Source organism: Chrysochloris asiatica, unplaced genomic scaffold (assembly GCF_000296735.1).
Source record: "Chrysochloris asiatica unplaced genomic scaffold, ChrAsi1.0 scaffold00013, whole genome shotgun sequence".
In the NCBI taxonomy this organism is placed as follows: domain Eukaryota; kingdom Metazoa; phylum Chordata; class Mammalia; order Afrosoricida; family Chrysochloridae; genus Chrysochloris; species Chrysochloris asiatica.
In genome coordinates, this window is record NW_006408531.1 from 10,095,356 (window position 1) to 10,119,250 (window position 23,895).

Below are 23,895 nucleotides of genomic sequence, written 5' to 3' on the forward strand. Positions count from 1 at the left end.
TTAGTTCTCTTGTTATCAAACATGGACATAGCTTTACTGATAACAAAAGTGAGGAACGTGAAGGAGCTGTGCCCACAGTGGGGAAAGGCATGCTGAAATAAACTCTGACATAAAAAATAAGCCTAGCATTAATGGGATGCTTTCAAGAGTGGTCTCCCATAATGTGATCGAAAAATGCAAGCATGCCCTTTAAATCATTACTAGAATATTGAATTGCTAACATCGACTTTTCACACTTTGAATAAAATGTATAACCAAATCCAAATACTTATTATGAAAACACATATGGAAAATCCTACTTCATTCAGAGCAGACAACTTAGAAGCAGTATTTTAGCCACAAGAATGTGTCCCTATTAAAAGGACATCAGAGTCCAAGACTAGAGCGGGGCTTAAATTTGCCACACAAGAGCTGGGATTTTCATTTTCCTTCACATTTCTTACAAGGCTCTATTTTAAAGCTTTGATACAAGAGGTGATGTGGGGACAGCATTGCCTTGATCAGGAATTCAAAGATGTGGAAGCTCCGACTGATGACCTATTTTGCCATTCATGCATTATAAACTGCAGAGACTTTCATGCATACAGTAAACTCACTAATGCTTGACAAATTCTCATGCATGCATTGTATATATAAATGTATACTTTTGCGAAAAACCATTATAAGTAATATGAATATCATCAATTATTTATGTATTTTGATATAAGATCATGGTCAGATACCTTTAAGAATTCACTTTTTCAATCCAAAATTCTTTAGGAAAAAATCATTTGTTTTAACATTCCAGAAGAAAACAGGAGCTTATTGTAGTAAATACAATGTGCCAGATTCTCTCTGTCACTGGCACCTTACTAGTCATAAGAAAGATACTTTAGAAGTTCTGTTAGTTATTTAAGATGCTAATATATTAATGGGCTCCTAGAATGATGCTGTAAGAAGCAGTGGACTGCTAACAATGAGGTTGGCAGTTCAAACCGAGAGGCTGCTCCTCGGAAACCCTATACAAGATCGCTGAGTCAGAACAGACTAGATGGCACATAACAGCAAAAACAAGACTCCAAGAGGAGCACTGGTGGTGGCACAGGGGGTAAGAATGCAACTGCTAACCAAAAGGTCAGCAGTTTGAGTCCACCAGCCATTCTGGGAGACAGATATAACTGCGTCCACAAAGATTTACTTCCTTGGAGACCCTAGTGAGCAACCATACTCTGTCTTATAGGAACAGACTTGACAATGATGGATAAGCTTCTAGCCTCTCCTCACTCAGAGAATTTGTGCTAGAAACTATCTTTTCCCCCAATCTCCTGCCTAGAATGAACTGGATAGAAAGAGGAGCTCTCAGGCCTGGGGACAGGTGAAATAATTGATTAGAAAGGAATAAAATCATAGCTCACTGTTCTATTTAGTACCACATGAACTAAATATGAACATTTCCATACCTTTGCTTAATTCCAGAATTACAATCACTACAATCACTACAAGGAATTATTAACATAAATACCTGAGACATGGAGAACACTTTGTGGGTCACTGAATATGTATGGGGGAGAGAAGAGGTGAGAGATATGGAGAAAACAATACGGATTGAGAATAAAATTAAAGATAAAAGAGAAGTTGTTTAATGTACATGACTGAAAATTTGGTGGTACCCATGAACCAAAATAAAATAAAAAGGCAGTTGGTGTAGTAGAGAGAATGATAATTTTGGTTCCACACATGTGGAGTTTAAAGCATCATTGAGTTAGTAATGTAGAAATGCTCAAATTAGAAATTTGGGTCTGAAATTCTAAGGAAATATATGGGCTTTAGACTTTGGCATTATTGGCATAAAAATATTCAAAGACTAAGTGTGAAGAAAATCTCCCAAAATAGAAATGTAGTGAGAGGGGATAAAAACAAGACTGCAAACTTCAGAAGCATTATATTTAAGCATTATTTTAAGCATTATATAGTTGAAAAGGAGTGAGGTAAGGATGAGAAAAATGTGGAACTGGAAGCGTGCTACAAAGAGAGAAGAAGTCAATAATAGGAATAGGATTGCCAGATAAAACACAGGCTGCTTGTGCTGTGAGCCAGTGTGCCCTTTGAACTGCAAGGTCAGTGGTTCAAGCTCACCAGCTGCTCTTCGGAAGCCCTATACAGGGTTGCTATGGGTTGAAACCAACTCACGGCATTTCACAACAACAGCCACAATTGAGTTTAAATTTAACATAATTAATAATTTTTTGTTATAAGTATGTACCATGAATTATTTGCATCACACTTATACTAAAAAAAAAAAAATCAAAATCATTGTTTATCTGATATTCAAATTGAACTGACTACTCATACTTGTATTTGCTAAATATGGCAACTCTAAATAGGAGTGCATTTAATTTAGAAATTACAAGGTTGCTGCAACCTTTGACACATCAGCCTTCAAGGGAGTTGTGGATGAAGCCAGATCCACAGAGGATAAGAGTGAGGGATTAGAAGAAAGAAGAAATACATGTAGGCGACTTTTTCCAGAAATATGATATTAGCAGAAGAGAGATGTGGCACTGCTTGATTTTTACAGACGTTTTGGATCTGCTTTCATAATGACAAGAGCCAGCTAAGTAAATGAGTGACTCCATTTGATTAAGGCTAGAGAAGGCATCATCTCAATAAATTTCTTTGAAATTCTGTCACTCCTGCCATTTTTTGCCTTTTCAAATAATTAACACAAATGAACTGAACCATTTCTAATATTAATGCTTAAATAGCAGTCTGAGTATTCTAATTAATTTACATTTACATTTTGAAATACTTAGCAGAGAATACTCATTTACCTTGGTAAAAATATCAAAAGAAATTGAAAAGACAAACAACAAACTGGAAGAAAATGTGTGCCACATACAAAACCACCAAAGCATTCTTACCTAGTATACATAAAGAAAGAACTCTTGAAACCAGACAAGAAAAAGTCAACAATCTAATAACAAAATAGCATACAAAAATGAGCAGACATTTAACCAAAGGGAAACATCAATGGACAATAAACATATAATTAGAAGCTCAACATTTTTAGTAACCAGGGAAAATAATAGTCAACCCACAACAAGATACCATTTCACACCCACTGAATTGGCAAGGATTAAAAGTTTAACTATCCCAAAGGTTGGAGAGGATGTGGAGCAATAAGAACTATCATCCATTGTTGGTGGGAGTGTGAATAGATGCATGAACTTTTAAAAACAATTTGGCAATGTCTAGTCAAGTTTCAAATGCACATATTCCATTAATCCTACTCCTTTCTATATATACTCTAGAAGAAAACTTGTTTGCGAGTGCCAGGAGATGTACACCAGAGTATAATCTTCATAACCTGGAAACAACCTTCCTGTCAGTCAAAAAAGAAGTAAATAAATCAATTCTCATACATTTATATGTGCAATTGAATAATACAAAAAAGAAAATTAATCAGCTACATGCATCAATGTGACTGAATCCCATAAATAAGATTTCAAATAAAATAAATCACAGAAGAGCAAATAAAATATGATGCTTTTCATATAGAAGAGACACATACAAGATTAACAACTTCCATCTTTTCTCCATTTATCAAAAAGTGCATGGAAGAATTCCATTCTCTTTTCATTTCAGTTTTTCCACGAACTTTTTGAAGCCTCCTGGTGTGGCACTGTAAGACAAGCATTGAACTGCAAACCACAAGGTCAGTGGTTCAAACCCACCAGCTGATCATTGAAAAGCCTATACAGGGTCACTATGAGTTGGAACCAACTCAACAATAACATATAGGTGGTTAAACATTAAAGAAAAGCACAAGAATTCAAGGTAGTAATTACCTCTTGGGTGAAAGAGTGAGAAATAGAGAACTTCAAAGAGATTCCAAAGTTTTCTCTCTGAAGCCAGTTGGTAAAGACATGAGTAAAAATATTATTGTTATCATTTATTTTTACTTCATATTTATTATTTACATGTATAAAATATTTCATATTTTTTTAAAGTTAAAAGAGCAGTACATATAAATTTTTAATATCCGATAATTTTTGCAGAAACTAAGTTGATTTGGACAAAGATTAAAAATGTACAACACACACAATGTAGCCCTCTTCTGTCAACATATGGTGAAAGATGTGTGTTGACCCAGCTTGGGTTTAGAGTATTCCTAACACTATGCATATTCAGCATAGCTGTGAAGTTGTTGCATCAATACTAATCACTGGTCTTACAACTCTGCTTTGTGTTTAAGATTGAGCGTTTTAGAAACCACCCCACCCAGAATGTTACACAGACTCCAAAACATGTTTTTCAACTTCTCTGAGAGCCAGAAATTATTTGGCAAAATGACATGTGATCCAACAAATACTGGGTCCAAAATCATCGGTGATTTTTATATACTCAGGTTCAGAATAGCAGAGAGAATACAATCATATTGTCTCTTTTGTGTCTCTTTGTGTATGGAAATAAAGGAGATGGTCACACTGAACCTCTTTTTTGTCTTTATACCATTCCAAATAGAGTCCATAAAATATCGAGCCTGAAACTTAAAAAGAGCCCATTAGGAGACTCTGGATGGCACCCTTCCTTCTGATTTCTGGTAGTCCTGTACTATCTCTTTGAAATCTTCATGCTGTTTGTGGGAGCTATCCCTCAACTCTGATGATATTACTAGGTATTCCTGTCAACATATCATTAAGAGAAATGTCCAGACCCTGTAACAACTGTCAGAGGGCCAGCAAATACCTTATCACTAATTGGGTAAGACTCCATACTTACATTGGATAAAAGACAATCCGTTCCCTTTTGAAAGAAATGAGGCCTTCTTTATTTTCTGACAAATATTGCTTCAGGCATTTCTTCTTCTTTGATCTATAATGATATTAATCTTTAAGACAGAATTACAAATGTCTTCCCTCATAGAAATGCAGAATACAACTTAATTCTATTTGCATGTCACTAGAAACAGTGATCGTTAACCTTGGGTGTTTACCACTGTGATTTTGTTTCTACTCTACTCTCACAGCTATACAACAGACAGAATGTTGCCAAATTACTCTGTCAAAGAACTGGAAATAACACTTACCAGCTAGTTTGTATCATATAAACATAGTAAATAATAGAACCAAATCATCCCTCTCACTGCATTCTACTTCTCATCTAGATTTAATAGTTAATTAAAATGGTCAGACAAAACTTTAGACACCACACTCACAGTTATGCAATTAGGAGAGTTAGCAGGTTACAATTCAAGGTCAAGAATATTCTGGTCATAGTTCTTCCAAATGCAATACACAGAAATAAAATTGATTACATCTTCGGAAAAAGATGGCCTAAAAATTCTGTATCGTTGTTGACCTGGAGATGAGTGAAAGAAGAGGAAGGGCTGGTTGGTCCAAAGTGTGGTAAGACCTGGGGACACCTGAGCTCATGGACAAGAACATAGCCACAGAGGCCTAGAGCTGATACTGAAATGTCTGGATGATATGAAGTGAGGGGAGATGTACAAGAACACCCAAGCTTGCAGATAGTACACATTTGACCTAGCCTCAATGACTTGATAATTGGAACTTGACTAGAAGATTAAAAAAAAAAAAAAATGATAAAGAAAACGAGGATAAATTGCTACAATTTGAACTTAACCTATACTCATGTAGGTAGTAGCTCTAAATACCAACAGAGAGGGAAGGAGTCTTCACATCAAGTATCAATGCTGTCCCTTCTGTACACAGGGTAGATGGGGACTGGCAACTTAGACATTGGCTACCTAAAATAAGGGGGTAATAAAGGAACAAAGTGACTGGCTTACAAGGTTTCAAGAGGGAGTTCAGTTTAAGAGTGTATGGAGGAAGACAGAGTCCCCACTAAATAGTTTTCATTTGTTTAGATGGGTCTGATAAAAAGAGATGGGGATAAGAGTCTTATGATTCAATAGTGAGTAATTGTTATTATGACTAATTGCGACTGTCAAAATTGTAAAGGTAGATGTTTTGTAGCAAAAATGAGAGAGTAGTTAGTCTTACAGTCCAGAAATGGAGAACCCTGGGACCATCAAGGGAGAGGAGCACAAGCGGAATGAGAGACCTCTCCCGAGAGATGGAGGCAGAGATGGGGACATGGAGAAGGGGAGCAGCTGAGGACTCTAGATTCATGGAATGAGAGGGACTAGGAGCTGGCAGCCAGGAGGCAGACTTGAAGAATGAGTCCTTTGTTGGTGTAAATTATTATATATGCTTGAGTGTTAAAAAAAAAAAAAAAAAGAGCTAATGGGCAAAACGGGGGAAATAATGTTAAGATGCTTGGCTGTCTTTTGAATCTTGGTTTCCCTTGCATACAATTATAAAATAGACACTTCAGGGTGAGAGAAAGGAATAGCCAGAAATATCACCATAGAAAGCTTGTAAGTCTGTCTTCTGCCTATAACGGATTGGAATACCTAAAATGGGGCTACAACTTCCCCAGTGAAGGAGGCTTCCAGTGGAGCCTCTGAATTGCTTAAGACCATAGGTGGAATCCTGAACCACATCAGAATCTTCTGAGGTGGGAATTCTCCACTTGAAAGGACAAGCAGACCAGCCTGGAGCAGCTAGAAGAACAGAAGGTATTTCTTGAAAAAAGACCACCTGGAAAAATACAAAACAATCAAGGCAGTCCAATTGACTACTACAAGAACAAGTAAGTGCCTCACCCAGGGAACATCAAGCCAAGTGGTCAGGTCCCCTCAGGGAAAACCCCCTTCCAAGACTAAGACTCAATGGGAATACACAAGCAGACATGTGCTCTGACTGGTGACCATGTCGGGCACTGATAAGACCAAGTGAAGGAAAAACAGCAATGAAGTGGCAATCTAAGTCCAGCCACGTTCCATAGACTCCTGTGAACCTGGGTGGAGATCTCGTTGGCCAGCAATGTGACAAGACCTGGGGACTCTTGGCCCCAGAGTCAGTGACTTAGCCACAGAGGACTAGAGTGGAGAATGAAGCATTCAGCTGATAAGAAGAGAGGGCATATGCACAAGAACACCCACACTTGCAGATAATGCTCACTTGACCTGGCTTCAACGACTGGATGATCAGAGCTCAACCAGAAGTAGAAAGAACACGAAAAAAAGAGCAAGCTGATACAATTTGATGAACTTGACCTATGCCTAGGATGCAGTAGCTCAAAAGAAGGGACAAATCTTTACAGCGAGGATCATTCCCACCCCCTCCATACACAGGGTAGACAGGGATGGGCAACTTGGACATCGCTACCCAAAATGGGGGGGGCTATAAAGCAGCTCTGGTAGCATAGTGGTTACGGATCGGGCTGCGAACCTCAGGGTCAGCAGTTCGAAACTACTAGCTGTTCTGCGGGAGAAAGATGAGACGTTCTGCTCCCATAAAGAGAGTTTCCTCGGAAACCCCGCATAGGGTCGCTATGAGTCGGAATGGAGTCGACTCCACGGCACATAACAACAACAACAACAACACAAAGGCAAGAAGTGACTGGCTTACAAGCTTTCAAAAGGGAGCCTAGATCCAGAGGGTGCAGAGGAAGGTAGAATCTCCACTGAGTAGTATCCAATCTGTCTGGGCAGGGCTGATGAAAGGAAATGGGGATAGCACTCATGCAGTACAATAATGAATAATTGCTATCAGAACTGACTGTGAGGGTTGGAAATGTAAAGGTAGATGTTTTGTAGCAAAAGGAGGGGAGAGACTGACTTTGCAGGCTAGGATCTGAGGTCCCTGGGACCATCAAGGGAGAAGAGCAGAGTGCAGGACCCTACCCAGAGAAACAGTGATACCAGAGATGAAGGCAGAGATGATGACATGGAGACATGGAGCAGCTGGGAACTCTAGACCCAAAGAGGGAGAGGGGCTGTGTGCTGACGACCAGGGGTCAGGCTTGCAGGGTATACCCTTTGTTTGGTTGATGATGCATGGAGGGGACTGTAACCATGGCAGTGTAACAATATACAATAGGATGAATGTAAAGCTAATGTTCTCCCATGTAAACACTCACATAATTTACAATAAAACATTAAAAAAAAAAAAAAAAAAAAAGAGCTAAAATGGATGGAGAGAAATGCTGTTGACTGATGGTACAGGGAGGGGATTGTGGTCATTGTAATGAAACAAAATATATGATTTGTTGGGCATAGAACTGATGATCTGCCCTGTAAACTTTCACTCAATTCACAATAAAAAACTTGAAAAAAAAATAAATTCCATATTATCAGTCAAAGCAAGGCAAGGGACAGGCTGTGGAACAGACCATCAATTGTTCCTATCTAGTTCAGGTTGAAGCTGAGGAAAATTAAAATAAATCCATGAAAGCCAAAATATGGCCTTGACATATCCCACCTGAATTTAGAGATTGCCTCAAGTACAGATTCAATTGGAGCTTTGGTGTTGGATGAGAATATTGAAAGTGCCACGGGCTGCCAAAAGAACCAATAGATCCATTTTGGAAGAAGTGCAGCCAGAGAGCTCCTTGGAGGCCAAGATGGCCAAACTTCATCTCTCGTACTTTGGACGTATTGTCAGGAGGGACCAGTCACTGGAGAAGGATATTATGTTTGTTAAGGTGGAGGGTCAGAGAAAAAGAGGAAGACCCCCAACGAGATGGATTGGCCAAGTGGCAGCATCAATGGACTCAAGCATGACAACAGTAGTGAGGTTGGCCCAGAATCAGGCAGTGTTTCGTTCTACTGTGCATAAGGTCACTATGAGTTGGTACTGACTCAATGGTACCTAACAACAACAAATGCCAAAGACCAGAAGAATTATGGGATGACAGCAAGAAAATCATACAAGAAGCAAAATGTCATTAAAAAGACAAGGTGGGAATAAAAGACCAAAATGGATGTCAGAAGAGACTTTGAAACTTGCTCTACAGCATAGAGATGCTAAAGTAAAAGGAAGAAATGAGGAGGTAAAAGAGCTGAAAAGAAAATTTCAAAGGGCAGCTCCAGAAGACAAAGTCAAATGTTCAAATGAAATGTACAAAGATCTAGAATCAGAAAACCAAAGGGGAAGAACATAGTCAGCATTCATTAAGCTAAAGGAACTGAAGGAAAAAAAATCAAGCTTCAATTTGAAATACTGAGGGTTTCTCTGGGCAAAATATTGAATGATGCAGAGGGCATCAAAAGAAGATGGAATGAATACACAAAGTCACTGTACCAAAAAGAAATGGTCAATAATCAACCATTTCAAAAGGTAGCATACAATCAAGAATAAATTATATTGAAGGAAGAAGTCCAAGGTGTAATGAAGGCATTGGCAATGAATACACTCCAGGAATTGAGTGGACTATAAATTTAAATCTTTCAACAAAGTAAGGCCCCACTGGAGGCACTCAGTCATGTATGGCAAGAAATTTGGAAGACAACTACCTAACCTACTGATGGGAAGAGAGTCATATGTGTGCCCATTCTAAAGAGAGGTGACCCAATGGCATACAGAAATCAATGGAAATATCATTAATATTGCAAGCAAGCAAAATTTTGCTAAAGATAATTCCAAAATGGCTATAGCAGTTCATTGACAGGGAGCTGCCAGAGGTTCAGGCTCAACTCAAAATAGGATGTAGAAAAAGGAATATATTGCTGATGTCAGATGGATCTTGGTAGAAAGCAGAGAATATCCGAAAGACGTTTGCTTGTGTTTTATTGGCTATGCAAAGGCTTTTGATTGACAAGCCATGGGGAACTTAGTGGAGAATGAGTATTCTGGAACATTTAATTTTGCCCATGAGGAACCTATACATAAACCAATAGGCAGTTGCTCAAACAGAACAAGAGAACACTGAATAGTTTAAAATTCAGATAATTGTATGCCAGGATTGTATTCTTTTCACCATACTTATTCAGTCTTTACACAGAGCATATAGTTCAAGAAGCTGGGTTATATGAAGAACATGACATCAGGATTCAAAGAAGATACATGAACAACCTACGATATGCAGATTTTACAAGCTTGCTTGCTGAAAGGGAAGAGGACTTAAAATATTCAGTGATGAAGATCAAAGACCACAGGCTTAGGTATGGACTGCACCTCAATGTAAAGAAAACAAAAATCCTCACCACTGGACCAACAAACAACATTCTTTTCAATGGCGTAAAGACTGAAGTTGCCAGACTTCATTTTGTTTGGATCAACCATCAACACTCATTGAAGCAGCAGTCAAGAAACAAATGACATATTGTATTAGGCGAATGTGCTGCACTGGACCTCTTTAAAGAATTCAAGAGCCAAGATAACAGTTTGAGGACTAAGGTGCACCTGACCCAAGCCAGGATATTTTCAATAACCTCATATGCATGGGAAAGTTGTACAATGAATAAGGAAGAGTGTAGAAGAATTGATGCATTTGAGTTATGGTGTTGGAGAAGAATATTGAAAGTGCCATAGACTGCCAGAAGAACAAAGAAATCTGTGTTGGATGAAGTATAGCCAGAATGCTCCTTAGAACCCAGGATGGCCAGACTTCATCTCTCAATCTTTTGGCATATTATCAGGAGGGACCAAACATTATATTTGGTAAAGTGGAAGGTCAGTGAAAAAGAAGACCTCCAGCGAGATGGACTGGCACAGTGGCAACAGCAATGGACTCATGAGGATGGTACAAGATCAGGCAGTTTTTTGTTCTGCTGTGCATAAGATTGTTATGAGTAGTTACTGACTGAACAGCACCTCATAACTACAGTTCTTCCGTTCAGGACAGCCTGTCCTCATCCGTGCCCTTTCTGACTGGGTAATGTTACAAGGGCCTCTTAGGAACAATGACAAATGCTTACAGGACACACCACTCCACTATAAGCCTCAGCCTGGAGGCTCTCAGCTTTTAGATCATAGATCAACAAACCCAGCTCCAGAGGCACTCCACTCTGCAAGCAAACCTCCTAACCAAAGTCATTCGGTTTTACTTGTTCCATGGGTTTGGGAAGCGGACTACTGTGTCTCATGCTTGATGATGATGATCCTTGTTGATATGACGATCCTCTGCCACTCCTCCAATATCAAAGCTTTCTAACTGAGTCAAAGAAGTTCAATGCACAGGGATCTCAGTGTCCAAAGGATGCACACCACACAATCCCAACACCTATGGCAGACTACTTGTCTTTGTTGTTAGTTGTCATTGAATAGGTTCTAACTCACAGCCACCCTATGCACAACAAAACACTGCCCCATCCAGCACTATCCACACAATTACTATACTTGAGCCCATTGCTGCCGCCATATTGTCAATCCATCTTCCTGGGGGGGGGGGGTATTCCTCTTTTTCACTGACCCTTCACTTTACCAAGCATGATGACCTTCTCCCGGAACTGGTCCCTCCTGTTAACATGTCTGAAGTATGAGATGAAGTCTCACTATCTTGGCCTTTAAGCAGCATTCTGGCTGTATATCTTCCAATACAAACCTGTTTGTTCTTCTGGCAGTCCATGGTACTTTTAATACCCTTCTCTAATGCCATAATTCAAATGCATTGATTCTTCCAGAGTCTTCCTATTTCACTCTTAATTTTCACATGCATATGAGACCATTGAGAATACCATGGCTTGGGTCAGGCACACCATAGTCATCAAACTGATATCTTTGCTCTTGAACACTTTAAAGAGGTCTTGTGCAGCAGATTTGGCTAATACAGTATGTCATTTGATTTCCTGACTGCTTCCATGAGTGCTGTTTGTGGATCCAAGCAAAATAAAGTCTTTGACAACCTCAATCTGTTCTCCACTAATCAAGATGTTATTTATTCATCCAGTTGTGAGGATTTTTGTTTTCTTTACAATGAAGTTTAATCCATACTGAAGGCTGTGGTCTTTGATCTTCATCAGCAAATATTTTAAGTCCTCTGAACTTCCAGCAAGCAAGGTTGTATCAGCTGCATATTGCAGATTGTAAATGGTGAGTCTTCCTTCAATTCTGATGCCATAGTCTGCTTCATATAATCATCTTTCTCAGATTATTTGCTATGCATACAGATTGAATAAATATGGTGAAATAATACAGTGAGGGAGCACACTTTCCCTGATTTTAAACCATTCACTATTGCCTTATTCTGTTCGAATAACTGCCTCTTGGTTTATAAACAGGTTCCTCATGAGCACAATTAAATGTCCTTGAATACCCATCCTTTGCAATGTTATACATATTTTGTCATGATCCACATAGTGAAAGCCTTGGTATAGTCACTAAAGCACAAACACCTTTCTAGTATTCACTGCTTTCATCCAAAATCCATCTGACATCAGCAATGCTATCCCTCATTCCACATCCTCTTCTGAATCAGGTTCGAACTTCTGGCAGTTTGCTGTCAACATACTATTATTGCAAATGTTTTGAATTTATCTTAAGCAAAATTTTATTTGCATGTGATAGCAATGATATTGTTCAATGATTTATGCAGGTTGTTGGGTCACCTCTCTTGGGAATGGGCAAAAATATGGATCTCTTCAAATCGGATGGCAAATTAGCTGTGTTCTACGTTTCCTGGCATAGATGAGTGAGTGCTTCCAGTACTGCATCAATTTGTATTCTATCAATTCCTGGAGTCTGTTTGCTTTTTTTTTTTTTTTTTCTGTCAATGCTTTATATACAGCTTGGACTTCTTCCTTCAGTACCTTCAGTTCTAATCACATGCTACCTCTTGAAATGGTTGAGCATGAACCAATTATTTGTCGTGCAGTGACTCTCATTATTTATCATATCTTCTTTGGGTACTTTCTGTATCATTCAATATATTTGAAGGTCATAGATTCCTTCAATATTGCAAGTTGAAGCTTGAATTTTTTTTCTTCAGTTCTTTCAGCTTGAGAAATGTTGAGTGTGTTCTTCCTTTTTGGATTCTAACTCCAAGTCTTTGCAAATTTCATTATATTTTAGTTTGTCTTTTCAAGCTGCCCTTTGCATTTTTTGGTTCAGCTTTTTTACTTCCTCATTATTTCAACTCACTTTAGTTCCTCTACACTCAGAGGACGTTTCAGAGTCTCTTCTGAGATCCCATTTGCCTTTTTTTCTTTCCTTCCTATCTTTTTAATGACCTTTTGCTTTCTTCCTGTATGGTGTTCTTGATGTCATCCCACACACAACTCTTCTGGTCTTTGGTCACTAGTGTTTAATGCATCAAATATGTTACTGAGATGGTCTCTAAATCTATGTGAGATACGTTCAAGGTTATATTTTGACTCTTGTGGCCTTGCTTTAGTTTTCTTCAGCTTCAACCTGAACTTGCATATGAGCAATTGATGGTCTGTTCTACATTCTGCCCTTGGCCTTATTTTGGATGATGACATTGAACTTTTTCACAGTCTCTTCCCACTGATACAGTCAATTTTATGCCTGTGTATTCCATCTGGTGATATCCATGCAAATATTTGCTTTATTTAAAAATGGTATTTTCAGGTAAACAAGTCATTGCAAAATTGTATCATACAATCTTCAGCATCAATTCTATCACCAAGGCCATATTTTCCAACTACTGATTCTTTCACATTTTTCCACCCTTTGCATTCCAGTCACTGGGAATTATCAATACATCTTGATTCCTGGTTGATTAATTTCAGACTGAAAAAACTGGTAGAATTCTTCAATTTCATCATCACCGAATTTAGTGGTCGGTGTGCAAATTTGAATAGTGGTAGTAACTGCTCTTCCTTGTAGGCATAGGACTATTATCCTATCACAAACAGATTATACTACAAGATAGACCATGAAATGTTCTTTTTGCTTATGAATGGGATGCCTTCCATTTCAATTTGCTATTCCTGGCATAGGATTCTCTGATTCAAAATGGCCAACAACAGTCTATTTCAGCTTACTAATGCCTAGGTTACCAATTTTTATGCTTTTCACTTCATTTTTGACAACTTACACTTTTCCCAAACTCCTACTTCATGCATTCCTTCATCTGATTATTAATGGGTATTTACAATGTTTCTCCACATTTCAAATTGTGCCAATCAGTAAACGAAGGTCCCTGAAACTTTGCTCCATTCACATCACTATGGTCAACTCTACTTTGAGGTGGCAGCTCTTCCTCGATTGTATTTGGACTGACTTCCCACCTGAGGGGCTCATCTTAAGCACTGTGTCTGATAATCTTCTGCTGCTGTTAATAATGTTTTCATCTTCCAACACTATAAATGGCAATGTTTCCTGAAATTCATAAGGTTTCCAGTTGCTAAACATTCAGTCTCTTCTTCTTCCTAGTCTGTCTTAGTTGGGAAGCGCCGCTGAAATCTGTCCACCATGGGTACCCTTTGTTGATGTTACATGTCATGGAATCAGTTTCTACTCAGAGTGACACTGAGTAGGGTTTCTGAGGAATAGCTAGCTGGTGGTTTGTAACCCTGCTGGTGTTTAAATAGTGGTGGAATAGCTTCCAGTGTCACAGCAACACTCCTTAGAGTTCTCCATTGTCTTCCTCCTGTTGTGAGCTTTCATTCCTTATTAATGTTTTATGTTGTCATTTTATCCTTGGCTTTACTCTACATATATCGCTTGGATGAGTGAACAAACTCTGTCATCTCCAAAGAAAGTCCATGATCTCTGTGACCACTATTGCCCACAGAGGGTTCAACTCTGGCATGTGTCTCTATTTCTGGTTTTTGAGATGACAGGAAACGGAAGTAGTATAAATGGTATAATAAAAATTAATAAATAAATAAATCTATTGCAATGAGACTACTAGGATAGCAAAAAGTTTGTGCAAGTTTATAAAATGATACCTGATAACAGAGAACATCTATGCAAGTTTCTCCATGATGAATTTTTAGCAGTACATTGCAAGAGAGAGAGAGAAAAAATGCCAATAGAATAACACAAGAAAGAGAATATATAATTTATATGCATAGAGTTATAGCATCAAGAATCAAAAGTCTAAATAGGTCTTATCTGTATGATCATATGACCATTGCTTGGTAAATATGAGTCACTAGTTGTTTCTGTTTTAATTTTTCCATTAGTTTAATGGGGACAATAACTCCATTCACCTCTTAGCAATATTGGAAGGATTCATGAGGCAATATTTATGAAGCACTCGAAGTCCTTTCAATGAATGATTCTGTGTAAACACAACCTTGTACTGGACTATCCAACCATAACTGCACTCTACTTGTTGAAAATCCAACCACTATAGCTCAAAAAAGAAGAGTTAAATTTCACAGTCCTGCATTACTTGTAGTTGGCTTACTCTGAAAAATAGATTGAAATCTATGGAAAAATTTTTAAATACATCTTTAGGTACAGCATATCCCATTAAATTATATTTATTTCTCTGCAGACTGCCTACATAAATATCATCTTTAACATGATAAAGCTTATTTTAAGTAACACCTATTTTCACAGTCTCTAATTTGAATATGCATTTGAGTTATGGTGTTGGAGGAGACTATTTAAAAGTACCATGGACTGCCAAAAGAACAAACAGATCTGTTTTGGAAGAGTACAGCCAGAGTGCTCCTTGGAAGCCAGGATGGCCAAACTTTGTCTCTCATACTTCAGACATATTATCAGGATGAAGGATATCATGTTTGATAAAGAGGAGAGGTGGGGAAAACGAGGAAGAACCCCAGTGAGATGGAGTGGCACAGTAGTGGCAGCGATGGGCTCAGGTGTAGCAAAAATTATGAGGTTGACCCAGGACCTGGCAGCATTTCATTCTGTTGTGAATAGCGTTGCTATGAGTTGGTACTGACTCAATGGCAACTGACAACAATTTTGAATATCAAATTTGAATATCTGGGAGTGTAGTTGCTCAGTAGTCTAAGAACACGAGGTCAGAAGTACAAGCACTCCAATAAATCCACAGGAAAAAGATGAGGTTTTCTGCTCTCACAACAATTTACAACCCTACATGTGGTGGTTATAAGTTGCAATCAACTCAACAACAACAATTTAGATATCAAGTCATAACCTACTCAACAGCACTTAAGAATAACTAAAAATTTTAATATCATGGGAAATAATATTAAATCAAGAATGTTTTTGGAAAACACCGCTATTCTCATTTGGTTAAGAAGTGGATGTTGGTGAATAGCATGAACTAAGGTACATGGAAAAAGAAAAGCTGTATCATGAAAAGAGTGAAGTTGCCAGTGCACACTAAGAACATTAAAACCTACCACATCTCAATTGTAAGGTGGAAATAAGGGAAAAGGAGAATTGTGACTGGCTTCAGAACCCAGTTCCACAGCTGTGTTTTGAATTGCACCATGGATTTGATATCACATCATCTGATTTCACGGTCTCATGGTTCTTCTCTCCACCCTCAGGAATTCTTGACAGCTCCTGCCTCATAGGGCATGACCATTAACTATGGTAGATCACTCAGTTTTTAGTTTCAGAAGCTTTTTGGAAGAATCTTCAAGGATATTTTTCCAGTGAAAACTGAGCCAGGAAAGATAGTGTACATGGAATTTGCACTTAGTCAAAAATTGTTCCACATCTAAAGTCCACCTCTCTTAAACTTGAGAAACTGGAAAAATAAAAACCATTCCTATGTATATGAAGCAAATTGGCGGCTCACATTCAGTTGAATTTATTAATGATTTTGTGAACTCCAGTATTAAGTGCCCTGTACTCATGAGGAACCCATATATAGACCAAGAGGTAGCTGTTTGTATCTGGAAAGCCATGCACCAGGGTTGTATCCTTTCACTATCTTTATTCAATTGGTATGCTGAGCAAATAATCCAAAAACTGGATTGTAAAGAAAAGAACATGACATCAAAGTTGGAGGAAGACTCATTAAGAACCTACAATATGCAGATCTTATAACCTTGCTTGCTAAAAGCGAACAGGACTCAAAATACTTAGTAATGAAGATCAAAGACTACAGCCTTTGGTGTGTTTTGCACTTCAATGTAAAGAACATAAAAATGCTCATCACTGGAGCAGTAAGTAACATATGATAAATGGAGAAAAGATTAAAGTTGTCATATTCTTCCTTTTGCTTGGATCCACAATTAGCACTTGTGGAAGCAGCAGTCAAGGAATCAAAAGACATATTGATTAGGCAAATCTGCCTCAAATGAGCTCTTTAAAGTGTTCAGCGATATTTTGAGGAATGAGCTTTGCCTGACCCAAGTCATGGTATTTTCAGTCACCACATATGCATGTGAAAGTTGGACAATGAATAAAGAAGAACAAAGAAGCATCTATGTATTTGAGTTATGGTGTTGGAGAAGAGTATTGAAAATACCATTGAGTGCCAGGAATATAAAAAATTCTGTCTTGGAAGAAGTACAGCCAGAATGCTCCTTAGAAGCAAGCATGGTTAAACTTTGTCTCTTGTACTTAGGACATGTTGTCAGGAGGGGCCAGTCCCTGGGAAGAACATCATGCTTGGTAAAGTGGAGGGTCAGTAAAAAATAGAAAGACCCCTCCAACCAGATGAATTGACACAGTGGCAGCAGCAATGGGCTCAAACATAGCAACAATTGTAAGGACGGTGCAGGACTGGGCAGTGTTTCATTCTGTTGTGCAGAGGGTTGTTATGAGTAAAAACCAACTCAAGAGCACCTAAAATCAACAACAACATCAAGGACCATTTGTGTTGCTTCAGGTGATACTAAGCCAACTGAAGAAACACCTTGCTTTGAAGATATTGTAGGTGCTGGTGACAGAGTGGAGAAAAATGAAATAAACACATAAGTAAACATAATCAAGTAGATACCAAAGGGAAGTACAGAATGCAATGGGATGGCTAGAAGGCATGTGGTTAAGATATAAGACAAGCCTGCACGGAGCATGTAATATTTGAAATAGACCTTAAAATGTTGTTGGAATTTTATAAAAAAGAAAGAAAATTTTAAGAAGGAGACATGTTATAGCAAATTTGGAGAACCGTGTACTTAGAGTAGAGGATGATAGATTAAAACTGTAGAGCTAAACTAGGAAGGCTGAAGCCACAGCAATTCAGTGGTAGGAATCTCACCTTACATATGGGAGAGCCTCATTTGATTCTTGACCAACACACCTCAAGTGCAGTTGCAACTCATCTCTCAGTCTGTCACCTGTTAAGTTGTACCATCACATCAGTTCCAACTCACCGTGACCTTTTGTAGGGCTTCCGAGGAACAGATGGTAGATTTCAACTGCCACCTATGGTTAGCAGTCCAGTGCTTATACTACAGTGCCACACAATTAACACTCTTAACAATCACTCATAACTGAATCATATCCTATCAACATCTTTTCCCACTTTCGTTTAACCAAACACAACAGGGCACAAACTCTGGTGGGAGTTACAAAGACTGTGGATAGAATTACTATGAAGTAATTCACAGCACTACAGCTTTATATTTACAATGTAAAATAGATATGTGATAGCTAGGAATAAACTTAAGAACAAATAGCAAAACTTACAGGAGGAAAGACTAAAAAATGGAGATTTTCCTTCTTCTTGCATAAGATGACTCAGTGTTACAAATAAATCAGTTCTCCCCAGTCAGTATGTAAATTAGGTACAATCTAAGTAAATTTTTACTGAAGTAAGACTAATGGGTTCTAAAATTCTTATGAAAAAAACAAATATTCAAGGACAGCTAGGAAATTCTTGGGGGAGGTAGAAAGCAGTACTAGAGCACTAGCTCTACAAACTCAGGACTGGAGGAAGACTCATTAACAATCTGACAAGAAGATGAAACAACGTTGCTTGTTGAAAGTGAAGTAACTTGAGGCACTTACCGATAAAGATAAACAGCCTTCAATATGGGTTACACCTTAACATATAAGAAAATAAAAATCCTCACAACTGGACCAATAAACATCATAATAAATGGAGAAAGGATTAAACTTGTCAAGGATTTCAGTTTAGTTGGATCCATTATCAACACCCCTAGAGGCATAATCAAAAAATCAAACCATTCATTTTGTTGGGCAAATCTGCTGCAAAAGATCTCCGTAAGTGTTAAAAAGCAAAGATGTCATTTGGATGATTAAGGTGTGCCTGGCTCAAGTCATGGTATTTTCAATCATCTCATATTCATGTGAAAGCTGAGCAATGAATAAGGAAGACTAAAGGAGGACCTATGCCTTTGAATTAAGGTTCCAGCAAAAAACAAAAACAACAACAACTGTTGAATACACAGGAAGAATCAATAAGTTTCTATTAGAAGAAGTACAGCTAGAATGAAACTTAGAAGTGAGAATGGCAAGGCTTCATCTTAAGTGCTTGGACATTTTATCAGGAGGAACTAATCCCTGAATAAAGACATCATGTTTGGTAGAACAGAGAGTCAGTCAAAAAGAGGAAGATACTCTTGGAGTTGGTTTGACACAGTGGTTGCAATGATGAGCTCAAACAAAACAATGACTATGAAGATAGCACGGGATTGAGAAGTGTTTCTTTCGGTCGTGTATAGTGTGTCTATGACTCGACAACACCTAACAACAACTGACACAAGGGAACCAACATAACAGCACCTAACAGCAACGAAAGTGCTACCAGTTATAAATGCATACAGCAAAAATACAGCATCTATACTTATAAAAAAAATTTGGTACTCTAATATGAATAGAGAAATCAAGCTAGCAGAATAGAACAGAAAATCTAGGAATAGATTCAAGATTATAATAATAAAGGTGACATCTCAAATCAGTGAGAAAAGAAGGTCTCCTTATTAAATGACATTGGTTAAAACTAGAATCGCATACTAGAAAAAAGTTTAAATACATTGCTGTTGTTGATAAGTGTTGTCAAGTCACTTCTGACCTATAGCTATGCTGTATAGGGTTTCCAAGGATCAGCTGGTGAGCTTGAATAGCTGACCTTGAGGTTCAAACTACCTTTGCAATCCAGTGCATTAACCCACAGCACCACACCAGGAAGATTTGAACATTAAAAATTAAATCAGGGATTTCTAGAATGCTGATGAACTATGGAGACAAACTACACTGGCTTTCTACAGCAAAGATAGAAAAGATCAAATGAAACTGATACATGAAAACCCTGGAACACTGAAGTTTAGAAAAAAAGGATGTTGTTGTAATAAGTGCTATAGAGTCAATCAGTTTTGACTCATACTGACCATATACACGATGGAACGAAACACTGCCCGGGAACTGCACCATTCTCACAATTGTTACTCTTGAACCCATTGCTGCTGCCACTAAGCCAGTCCATCTCATTGGAGGTCTTCCTCTTTTTCTCTGACCCGCCACTTTACCAAGCGTGATGTCCTTATCCAGGAATTGGTCTCTCCTGTTAGTATGTCTGAAGAATGAGAGATGAAATATGGCCATGCTAGCTTCTAAGGAGCATTCTAGTTGTACTTCTTTCAACACAGAATTGTTTATTCTTCTGGCAGTCTGTGGTACATTTAATATTCTTCTCCAACAGCATAAATAAAACACATCACTCTTCTACAGTTTTCCTTATGCATTATCCAACATTCACATGCACGTGAGGCTATTGAAAATACCATGGCTTGGATCAGACATATATACCTTAGTCCTCAAACTGACGTCTTTTCTCTTGAACAATTTAAAGAGGTCATGTGCCAAAAATTTGCCTGATGCAATTCATCATTTGATTTCTTGACTGCAACTTCCATGAGTGTTGATAGTGAATCTAAGCAAAATGAAGTCTTTCGCAATTTCAATCTTTTCTCCATTTCTCATGATGTTATTTATTGGTCCAGTTACGAGAATTTATGTTTTCTTTATATTGAGGTGTAATCCATACTGAATGCAGTGGTCTTTGATCTTTACCAGTAAACATTTTAAGTCCTCTTTGCTTTCAGAGGAAGGTTAGCAAAGTGGAGTAAGTTCTTGCTGGGAAGAGAAACTAAGCAGGAACTGTGAGAGAGGAATACTGAGGCAAGTGGTTGGCCAAATGTGGCATGACCATTTTGAACTTTTGTGAGTAGTTTTAGTGACAGAAAGTGGTCTTGGAGAGCAGATTTACACAGGAGACAGGATAGGTAAGATTCCTTCTATTATCCCATGTTCCCTAAGTGACTAAAGGGTGTGGCCAGCTCCAACTCTCATCCACCACTAGCAGTGACCCTTCTCTCCCAGAGTTCAGAGCCCTGTGGTCGTAAGCCACGCTAGTGGACTGGCTGCACTGCTTTGGTGCCCAGATTCAGGCAGACTCAGCTCCAGACCTATAGAACCTACAGAGTCTCCATACCCACATTGTTATTGTTGTTAAGTGTCACTGAGTCAGTTCTGACTCATAGCTACTATGTATAGGGTTTTAAACTGCTGGCATTGTGGTTCACAGTCCAGTGCTGATCCATGGCCCCACACCAGAATTAGTTTAGCAGAACTCCACATAACCAACCACTCTGCTCCCAACTACCTTGCAGACCTAGCTGAAACCAGCTCCATTAAGGTGTCATTTCAACGGAAGTACATGCTCCAATTCTCTAACTACATCCATAGAAGACAGTTGGTGAGAGCCAAGACACATCATCATACAATCATCAATTAAATGCAAATATGACAACACCACAATGCCACAGAGACAACAGACAATTTTAGCTCACACAAAGAAAGAAGAGAAAATGACTCAAGCAAATCACCAAAATGCGAAGTCAGAAAATGTTTCTGAGGAAGAAAAGGTAATGGAACTAACCGAAAAATAATTCAAAAGAATGATATTTAGGGTACATTCAAAGGACTGAGAGGAAGAGCAAAGAAAGTAAGGCGAACACAGAAGAAAATTTTAGAACAATTTGGGAAAACTCTACAAGAACAAACAGATTAAAAATATGCAAATTTGAAACAATATCAAAACTGCAATTAGAAATCCAGAAGATTAATACTAAGATTTCAGAAAAGGACAACACATTGAAAGTACAAAGGAATAGATATGAAGTAATGGAAGCCAAAATTAATGACTTAGAAGATGAAGCTTCCAATTCTAGGATCTGAGATGAACAATTAAAAAAAAAAAAAAAAAAAAAGTCTTAAAGAAGCCTAAGAATTATGTGTGACACCATGAAAAGAAATAACTAACAAGTGATCAGAATTTCAGACCAGGAAGAGATAATAAAATTACAGAAAAAAATTACAAGAGTTGTTGGAAGAAAATTTCCCTAACCTCATGAAAAATGAGAAGATAAGCTGATTGAACCCTAAACAGGAATATCCCAAAAGAAAATCACCAACACGTATTGTAATCCAATTTTCCAAAACCAAATACAAAGCCTTCTGAGAGCAGCTCAGGAAAAACAAAAAGTTGTCAACAAAGGGGAATAAATGAAGACTAACCTTTGATGTCTCAGCAGAAGCTATTCAGGTAAAAAGGCAATGGGATGGCATAAACAAAACACTGACAGAAAAAAATTGCCAACTACAAGGGTGAGCAAAAATTATCTTCACTCTGACTATAGAATTTTTTTTATTCAACTTTAGAAAAGACACATACATCATTTTTGACATAATCTCCTGCTTTTCAATCACTTTGTTTATCTGTCAACAAGCGTTCATATTCCCTTATTAGGAAATGTTTTAGGCTGAGCTTCAAGCCACAAATATGCCACTACCTTCACTTCTTCATCAGAAGTGAATCTTCATCCTTGAAGGGCTGCTTTCAGGGGACCAAAGAGGTGAAAGTTTGATGCAACAATATCAGGACTATAGGGAGGATGTTTAACACCCCAAAATGAAAGTTTTTCTGAGGATCAACAGTGTGGACAGAGGTGTGTGGAAATGCACTGTCATACAAGATCACAACACCCTTGGATAGCAGTTTCTGCTATAACAAAGTAAAACAAACCTAGTGGTGGTGGTGGTAGTGGTTGGATGCCATCGAGTAAGTTCTGAGTCATAGTAATCCTGAATAGGGTTTCCAAGGCTATGCATTTTTACGGGAGCAGAAAGCCTCATCTTTCTCACTCAGACAAACTGGTAGATTTGAACTACGGACCATGCAGTTATCAGCCCAGTTCATAACCCACAATGCTACCAGAACTCTAAAACTAAAAATAGGGAACCAGAGATATCAATTCATAGTAAAGTCAACTACAAAGCAAAAAGAGGGAACAGTTTAGATACTGATCTTCCAAAAGGTGAGAAACTCAAGTAGATTTCAAGATAAAAAAGACTAAACAAGGAAATATTAAAAAATTATGGGGTAACGCTAAAGGAAGTTAATAAATATTCACATCAAAATAAAAAGAGGAAAATCAGAGAGATTTAGTAAACATTAATACAACAGAAATGAAAATGAAAAGATAATTCACAAACAAAATGAACTCAGCATAGAAAAGTATGTAGAACAAAGAAACCAATAGCACCACAAAATAACACAAAGCAAAATGACAGCAATCAATTCATACCTATCAATAATTATGCTGAATGTAAATGAATTAAATGAACCAGTCAAGAGAGAAAGTAGCAGAATGGATAAGAAAACAGGATTCTTCAAAATGCTATCTACAAGATATACATCAAAAAGATGAAGATAGCGTAAATACCCAAAACAGAATAATGGTTAAACAAACTTTGGTACATACACACAGTGGAACACTATGTAACATTGAAGAATAACAATGAATCTGCAAAGCACCTTACAACATGGATGAACCTGGGAGACATTATGCTGAATGAAATCAGTCAATCACAAAGGGACAAATATTGCATGAGACCAATGCTGTAAAAAGTTAAGAAAAGGCTTTCTTGATAAAAGAAGCATTCTATGATGATTATGGGAGTGGGGAGATTATTCACGGACTAGAGGGTAGACACATGTTAACAGAGGTGACAGGGCAAGTAATATACAACAGGAGGGAGATTGGCACAGGAAATATGAAAGTAGCAGGAGACACATGGAGGAATGCAGGAGTTAAAGTGAATACATGTAAATACTGTTAACTAATGTACATGGCACGAATTGCAATAATTGTAATGAAGGAACGTATATGATTTGTTGAATGTAAAACTGATGGCCTGATGTGTATACCTTTGC